Consider the following 9,924-nt stretch of genomic DNA (forward strand, 5'->3'; position numbering starts at 1 on the left):
AGTATTTGTAAACAATACATACAACATAATCTTCTTTCAGAATAAGCATCCCATACAAATCCATTGTAACACATTCCTTTTCCACTCTGGATTCACAGGTTGCAATAAACTAGAAGGTACTTGATGCTTGGCTTTAACTTGCTGACAAATCAAACATTTTGGTACGAATCTGAAATCTCTCATTTCATACTTGGCCACTAGTACATCTATTTCAAATCACCATACATTTTATTGCTTCTAGGATGTATCGATAAGCTACTACAGTGAGTTTCCTGTAAATCTTCTGAATGAGATCAGAATTTCTCGGAACACAAATTTTGCTTTTGAAGTATAAACTATCCTTGAAACCAGCATGAAAGTCTGATTTAGATGTAAAATCAATCTATTTTCGTTTGAAATCATTCTGTTCACTTTTCTAAGCATCATAAATTTGTTACAAAACATCGGTCTAGCTTTTATTTAGCTAATATAGAACCATTATCATCAATGTAATGGTGCTCAAGCTCGCAAAGAAAATAAAGACTTTCTACTCAAGCATCAAAACGACATTAGCCTTTCTTAGATGATATCAATGATCAATCATAATATTTCACAACTCAAGCCATCTACACTGTCTCAAATTCAATCTTTCTATGCATGAATACTTCAGCTTTATGATCCGTGAAAATATGACATTTTCTCTATACAATATGTCGCCAATCTTTAAGCAAAACAATAGCTACAAGCTCTAATCTGGAGTCGAATATTCTTTTCGTGCGGTTTCAACTGTCAGAGCTACGCTGCCACCTTGCCTTCTTGCATCAAATAACAACCTAAACCATTTAAAGAACATTACAATAAATTAGAAATTCTTTACAGACTCTGGCTGAACCAATATAGGTGCATCAGTTGACATGCTTTCACTGGTTAAACTTTACTGACACTTTCAGACAATTCAAACTTGAAATCTTTTTGAAGTAGTTTTGTCAATGGCGTAGTAATTATCGAAAATCCTTTCAAAATCTTCTATAATATCCAACTAAACCCAAAAAATTTTGACTTTTGAGACATCTCTCGGAGGTTTACAGTCCACTAAAGTTGATACTTTACTTTGATCAACTGTACTTAGATCAACTCTAATACATCTACTGTACCACATGTCTAAATATCCTACTTCTCGAAGCCAAACTCACATTTGCTAAACTTAGCGAACAACTATTTTTACGTAAAGTCTACAAAACAACTCTCAATGTTGGCATACTCTATCTCATCTCGTGAATAGATCAGAATGTCATCAATGAACACAAGAACAAATCTGTCTAAATACGGCCTGAATATTTGTTCATCAAATCCATAACACAACAGGTGCATTGGTCAAACCAAATGCCATAATAAGAAATTCATAATACCCGTACCTTGTTCTGAAAGTAGTTTTCACCACATCCGAGTCTTTAACCCGTATTTGATAATATCCAAAATGGAGATCAATATTTGAGAATACTGTCACCCTTTCAACTGATCAAACAAATCATCTATGTGTGCCAATGGATATTTGTAACAATCCGGTTAATACCCTAGTCAGAATAGTGGTTTTGGGACCACAAATCCGAGTCAGGAAAATATTTTAATATTCTGTGCTTATAATATGTGAATCGACATGTGTGAAAGTTTTGTATGAAAATTTGATCATTTGTGTGCTTAATTTTGAAAAAGGACCTAATCATATAAATGTAAAGTGGTCTTCTATTTGTTAAAGTGCCTAATTGCTATGTCTCTTTAATTGTAAGGTCCTTATGTGGTTATTTGACCATGGAATGTATTGAATGACATTAATGGACATTAGTTGGTAGAGTTTTAAATGTATATTATAAGGTTATAATTGTAAATTGTGTATTAATGTTTACTAATTAAACAAAACATAATATTGGCTTCATTTATTCATCATTTGGCCGAATATATCAAGGAAAAGAAAGATAACTCAAGCTTAGGTTTGGCTAAGAGTGGTGATTTAGGTATGTATTTTGTTCGGTTTTTGATAATTTCTACGTTTTTGTAATCGTTGCTTAGTAATCTATCAAGCCCATGCCTTAATTTCTGATTTTGTTTATGATTTTGAGTTATGCCATTGTTGATAATGTGAGCTTTATGAAGTTTGATGGTAGTAAATGAAAGATATGTGTTAGATTACTAAGTTTTATCAAGTTTTGTCTTTGAATTTTTAATGAATTTGAGTAATTTGGACTAAATGGTAAAAAAGGAGATTTTGAGGGACTAAAATGTGAAAATGAAATATATGGGCTTCTATGAATACTATAAGAATTCGGCTTTGTAACACCTCTATCCCGTAACCGTCGCCAGAATGGTAAGGGGTATTACTGACAGACAAACATACAGATCATACGAATCACAGATATCACATTGTATTATGCATAACAAATCACAATTCCCTTATGGAGGTCTCCAAGACCTAAGCATACTTTTAGAAAAGGGTCGTGATTAAATCAAGCACATTCATAAATTTCAGAACTTAAAAAAAATTTTAATTCTGTTGAGCCGTATGCCTTACACGGGACTAACATGCCCATGTGATCTAGTCATGCCAAACAGAGCATACATACTGACTTTCACCCATGGCCAACAGACACGCCCGTGTGCTATGGCCGTGTGATACTTAGCTAGCTACTGACTTAAGCCCCCGGCCATATGACACGTCCATGTGTCTTAACCGTGTGACCTTAAGAGGTTACTTCTTTGCATATACGGCCACAAGGCACGCCCGTGTTCCCTGACCGTGTGGCACATGTAGGCTTGGTTTAAGCCAACTTGCCACCTCTTTTTGGGTCATTCCTACAAGCACTATTAAACAATATTTATACCAAAATTTCAGCCAATTCCATGCTCATAACATGCTTCAATATAACTAAATCATCATCATTTAATAACCTATTCAAATCTATACCAAAACACATTAAAAATCTTATTACAACAACATGCCAAAATGCTCATTCCATAGCTCAATTATGGCACCTTCTAACTCATGCTTAAACTTACCATTTCTTTAACTTGGCATATTTTAGAATGATCATCACATATAAGGCCATATAACCATTACAATCATACACAATTTGGCATCACAAACCATTTACCAAAACTAAGCACAAACATACCATTTGTTAGCCAACTCTCACGGCATAACATATATACATATCAAAGTTTAATACATAGACCTTCTAGCCTATACATGCCATACTTAGAATATTTACTTCGATAGTGTGGTGACAATCCTCAACTATCCCCGAGCCTTTAGTAGCTAGATAACTGTAAAACAGACAGAAATCACACAGAGTAAGCTACATAGAGCTTAGTAAGCCAAATACAATTGGTTTAACTATAAGTCAATAGCATAAATTTATAGCCATTTCAAAGAGTAATTCATGAGCCTAACCATGCTCATTTTCTTGTATACATGTCATGTTTCATTTCGAAATTCTATACATACTTCACATTCATTATTTCATAGAAATAGAGTCTTTCATATTCAGAAATTTAGTATGATACAAACGTTCCTGTATAGATTATACATTTTATATATTCATTCCCATATCTCATACTCTATCATCAAACGGTTCTGAAACGATACAGATGCTCATAAACGGGTACAATGTTGACGTCCCAAACGTGGTCTTACATGTAATTCGGTATCGATGCCTCTGCTTGAAACAGGGTCTATATGAAATTAGATACGATGCTGATGTCCCAAACATGGTCTTACACGTAAACCTCAAATTGAGGCTTGTATCCCAGACAAGGTCTTACACGATATCTCAGATCGATGTTCACATTCTTTTAGATACATATAGAGCTTTTCAGATACTAGCATATTATCATAATTTAATCAGAATTCATTCATCAGGCTCTCAAGGCCTTCCAATACATATTACAGTTTGTATGCGCAAAATTTAGTCAATTTAACACGTAATTGTAATTTGACTTACATCGTACGGATTTCGGACAAAACGAGTCGACTATTAAACTATTTTGAACTTCCCTCGATCTAAGTCTGATTTTCTTTGTTCTTGATCTAATGCAATTCGAATTCAACCATTCAATCATTCATTTCATTCAAAATAATCCATGAACACATTTTAAGGCACGTCACATTTTAGCCCTTACATTTTCACACTTTGACAATTTAGTCCATTTTTCACAAAATCACAATTATGCAAAATTCACCAAGACTATAGCTTGGCCGAATATACATAGCTTCCATAAAAGCCCAATTAACATATTTAATTTACAATTTAGTCCCTCAAAACCTCATTTTCACAAATTAGCCCAAATAGCTCTATTCCTTCAAAATACAAGAACAAAGCATGATAATCTCACATATATCTTTCATAATCCATATAAAATATCACTAAGCTCATATAATCATCAATGGCACATTTCATAATCTTCAACAGAAACAGAAATTCAGACATGGGTTTTGAAGAACACGAAGCAAAGATCATAGAAACATAGAAATTATCAAAAACAGACCAAGTACATACCTTAAACAACCAAAACAAGTGCCGAAACTAAAAGCTCTTTTCTTTCTTCTTTTTCTTTGATTTTCGGCAAGAACAACATGATAATGGCTATTTTTATGATTTGTTGTATTATAAAACATATTATTACACAAATGACTATTTTAACCTTACCTATTTCATTTTAAATCCACCAACTATTGTCCATATTTGTCCACCATTAAAACAAATGGTAAGTTTGACATGCAAGGACCCTTATTTTAAAAGCCAAGGCCAAATAACCCTATTAACAATTAGCAATCAACTTTTGCATTTTACGCGATTTAGTCCTTATCAAAATTAAGCACAGAAACAGACAAATGAAATCACAGAAATTTCGCAGATATAAATTCACATATTACAGACACAAAAAATAATATTAAAATATTTTTCAGAATCGGTTACGTGGTCCCGAAACCACTATTCCGACTAGGGTCACAACCAGATTGTTACAATTCTGCCCTTTAGGGACTTTCGTCCTCGAAAATCTTACCATTAAACAGATTTGGATATTGTTGTCTCATAGCATCTTCAGACTCCCACGTGGCCTCTTCAACACCGTGCCGATGCCACATCACTTTAACTAATGGAATTTTCTTATTTCGTAACTCTTTAACCTCACGGGCTAAAATACGGATCGATTTTTCTTCATAACTCATATTAGATTTGATTTCAATATTAGACGGGAAAATTATATGCAAAGGATCGGATCTGCATCATCGAAGCATCGATACATGAAACACATTATGTATCTTTTCTAACTCAGATGGTAGCCTCAATCTATAAGCGACTGGCCCAACTCGTTCGATGATTTCATAAGATCCAATGAACCTCGGACTCAACTTGCCCTTTTTACCAAATCAAAATAGTTTCTTCCATGGAGATACTTTCAGAATCACCGATCTCAAATCCGATATCTTTTCATTTTAAATCTGCATAAGATTTCTAACGATCAGAGGCTGCTTTCAGACTATCTCGGATTACTTTCACTTTCTGTTTTATTTCTTTTATCAGATCAATACCGTAAATCTTATTCTCACTAAGCTCAGACTAGTATAACGATGTTCTACACTTTCTACCATATAAGGCTTTGTACGGTGCCATTTTAATGCTTGACTGAAAACTGTTATTATAAGCAAATTCAATCAAAGGTAGATACTGATCCCACGTACCTTCAAACTCAAGAATGTAACATCTCAACATATCCTCGAGTATCTGAATAATCCGTTCAGATTGACCATCTGCTTGCGGATGAAAAGTAGTGCTGAAGTGCAATTATGTGCTGAAAGCCTCTTGCAATTTCTTCCAGAAACGCGAAGTGAATCGTGGATCTCTATCAAACGCAATAGATATGGCACACCATGTAATCTCACGATATCATAAATATATAACTCAGCTAATTTATTGAGTGAGTAATCATATCGAATCAGAATAAAATAAGTTGATTTCATCAAACGATTAACCACAACCCAAATTGTATCTTTCTTTGTCAGAGACAGGGGTAAACCCGAAACAAAATCCATGTTACTCGATCCCACTTCCACTCAGGAATCATAATCAGTTGTAACAAACTAGATGGCACATGATGCTCAGCTTTAGCTTGCTGATAGATTAAAAATCTCGAAACAAAATTAGAAATATCTCCTTTCATTCTCGGCCACCAGTATAGTTGTTTCAAATCGTTATACATTTTCGTACTTCCTGGATGTATAGAAAATCTACTACTGTGAGCTTCACTCAAAATTGTCCAAATAACTTTGGATTTCTCGGAACACAAAGTCTATTTTTGAATCTCAGACAGTCATCAACATCTATTTGGAATTTAGAATCAGAATCAGAATTACACTAAGTTCATTTTGCTATTAATTCGTTATCAACCTTCTGAGCTTCGATAATCTATTGTAAGAACAAAGGTCTCATTTTTAATTCAACTAAAACTGAATCATCATCAGACAGAACTAAATGAACATTCATTACACGCAAAGTAAATAACGATTTTCGACTCAAAGCATCAGCAACAACATTTGCTCTTCCCGGGTGATAATCAATCACAAGTTCGTAGTCTTTTAGCAGTTCTAACCATCTTCTCTGTCGCAGATTCAAATCTTTTTGCGTCATTAAATACTTCAAACATGTGACATTTCTCACCAAACAAATAGTGACACCAAATCTTCAAGGCAAACACAATAGCAGCTAACTCGAGATCGAGAGTCGGATAGATCTTTTCATGCGGCTTCAACTGCCTCGAAGCATAAGCAACAACTTTTCCTTCTTGCATTAGAACACAACCAAGTCCGTTCAATGAAGCATCACTGTAACCAATGAATTCTTTACCTGATTTAGGTTGCACAAGTATTGGAGCTTTAGTTAACAGAGCTTTTAACCGATCAAAACTTATCTGACATTTCTCAGACCATTCAAATTTTACATATTTCTGAAGTAACTTTGTCAACGAAAAATATTTTACAAATCGTCTATAGTAACAGGAAAGTCCCAAAAAACTACAAACTTCAGAAACATTTCTCGGAGGCTTTCAATCCAGAATAGCAGAAATTTTGCTCGGATCAACTCGCATACCGGAGGCTGCTACAATATGACCCAGGAAACCAACTTCTCGCAACCAGAATTCATGTTTATTGAACTTTGCATACAACTATTTATCTCGCAGAGTTTGTAGCACTATTCTCAGATGTTCAGCATGCTCAGACTCATCACGTGAATAAATCAATATGTCATCAATGAATACAACAACAAATTGATCTAGATATGGTCTAAAATTCTATTCATCAAATCCATAAAGATAACAGGTGCATTCTTTAATCCAAAAGGCATAACTAAAAATTCATAATGCCCGTACCTCGTTCAAAAAGCAGTTTTCAGAATATCAGAGTCCTTTACTAGTAATTGATAGTAACCTGATCTCAGATCTATCTTTGAAAACACAGTAGCACCTTTCAACTGATTAAATAAGTCATCAATTCTGGGTAGAGGATATTTGTTCTTTATAGTCATTTTGTTAAGCTGACGGTAATCAATACACATTCTCATTGTGCCATCTTTCTTTTTTACAAACAGAACAGAAGCACCCCATGGTGAAAAGCTCGGTCTAGTAAATCCTCGATCAGTTAATTCTTGTAACTGAGATTTTAATTCCTTTAACTCAGTCGGAGCCATTCTATACAGAGCTATCGAAATCGGAGTAGTACCAGGTACTAATTCAATGCCAAACTCGACTTCTTGAATCGGAGGTAAACCCTGTAATTCTTTAGGAAACACATCAGAGAATTCACAAATGACAGGCACTAATTCAACTTTCTTATCATTCACTTTCGAGTCTAACACAAAAGCTAAGTAGGCTTCACAGCCTTTCTTCACATAATTTCATGCTTTCATTGCAAATATCACAACTGGTAGTCCATTCAGATCACTAGACTTAATTCGAATTATCTCATCATTCTTACACCTTAAATCAATGACTTTTCATTTGCAATTCACAATAGCATCGTGAAAAGTTAACCAGTCCATTCCCAGAATTATATCGAATTCATCAAAAGGGAAAAGCATCAGATCAGTAGGAAAATAGATATCTCGAATTAATAACGGGCAATTCTTGCAGACTTTATCAACCAGAACCTTTTTCCTAAGGGGTTAGATACCCTAATTACGAATTCAGTAGACTCTACAAGTAAAGTCTTACTGTACACTAAATTCATACAGGTATAAGAATGTGTTAATCCAGTGTCTATTAATGCAATCATAAAAGTATCATAAAGAGTAAACGTACCAGTAATCACGTCGGGAGATGAAGCTTCTTCACGAGCTCGGACAGCATAGGCTCTTGCAGGTGCTCTGGCCTCAGATCTAACAGCAGTATCCCTAGTAACTCTTTGACCACCACTTGCATTTTTCACATTTCTAGAAGGTCTACCTCTAGCTGAGGTGTTACTCAATCTCGGATTCTGTACATTCTTTTGTTCAGCAAGTTTAGAACAATCTCTTACAAAATGGTCCAGGGATCCACATCAGAAACATGCTCAGTCATTTAATCTACAATTTCCCAGATGTCTTTTACCATAATGTTTACATTCAAGTTTCTCAGATCGGACATTCCTAGCACTTGCAACAGAAGTAGTAGGAGCTCAAAAATTTGAATACGATCTAGCTCGATCTCGATTCAAATGTCCTACATTAGCCTTAGAACGGCTATGATCATCCCGGAATTTCTTTGACACGAACTGAAATGATCTATTTGAAGATCTCTTTCTAACATCTCTGGCTTCAGAATCAACTTTTCTTTTCTCTTTGCTTAATTCTTCAGCTTTACAAGCTCGCTTAACGAGCACTACCATTTCTTTAATCTCTAAAATCCCAACTAACAGACGGATATATTCATTTAGTCCATCTTCAAATCTTGTGCACATTATTTCTTCATTTGATACACATTCCCGAGCATACTGGCTCAATCTCACAAATTCACGTTAGTATTTAGTAACAGAAATATGACCTTGATTAAGCTCGAGAAACTCTTTACATTTCTGATCGATAAATCTTTGACTAATATACTTCTTCTAAAATTTAGATTGGAAGAAATCACACGTAACTCGTTCACTCGGAACCACAGATGCCAAAGTTTTCCACCAACGGTAGGCCGTATCTCTTAGAAGGGAAACATCACATTTTATACATTACTCAGGGTTTAGAGACATTTTATCAAACACTCGTATTGTATTCTCTAACCAAAATTCGGTTCTTCCAGCATCATCATTCATTGTAGCTCGGAACTCTTCCGCTCCATACTTTCTAATCTTATAAACTGGTGGTTTACTCAACTGTACCGGGTTCACTCCTGGCATATCAGAAGTTTGGGGAGGATTAACCGGGGGTGGAGGTTGTTGAACAATCGGATTCGTTCTAATATACTGAGTGAACCAATCATTCATCATCTAATAGAAGGCTTGTTTAGCCTTACCATCACGGCTACTTGTAACTGGTCGAGAATTAGCTTGCACCGTCCCTTGTGCGGGAGTAGGCGCATTGCTTTCAACATCATCAGCTGCAGCTCTATCGGGATCCATTTGCTTTATAAAAGCACATTTCAATGTCAGGATTCATCACACTATCGCAGTTTCAAATATATGGCATGTATAGCTAGACTCACATATGCTATAGTAGTTCTAGAACTGACTAAACCATAGCTCTGATACCGATAAATTGTAACATCGCTATCCCGTAACCATTGCCTGAATGGTAAGGGGTATTACCAGATAGACAGAACATTACAAATCAATACAAAATCACAGATATCACATTGTATTATTGCATAAACAAATCAACAACTCATCCCTTATGGAGGTCTCCAAGACCTAAAACATGCTTTTAA

General features: G+C 35.1%; 1 pseudogene; it reads right to left on the reverse strand.

Annotated features, from left to right (window-relative positions):
• Positions 1 to 9,579, reverse strand: part of LOC107956315 (60S ribosomal protein L18a-2-like) — a 21,551-nt pseudogene extending 11,972 nt beyond the window's left edge.
• Positions 9,580 to 9,924: the final 345 nt, after the last annotated feature.

The sequence above is a fragment of the Gossypium hirsutum genome, chromosome A11 (assembly GCF_007990345.1).
Source record: "Gossypium hirsutum isolate 1008001.06 chromosome A11, Gossypium_hirsutum_v2.1, whole genome shotgun sequence".
In the NCBI taxonomy this organism is placed as follows: domain Eukaryota; kingdom Viridiplantae; phylum Streptophyta; class Magnoliopsida; order Malvales; family Malvaceae; genus Gossypium; species Gossypium hirsutum.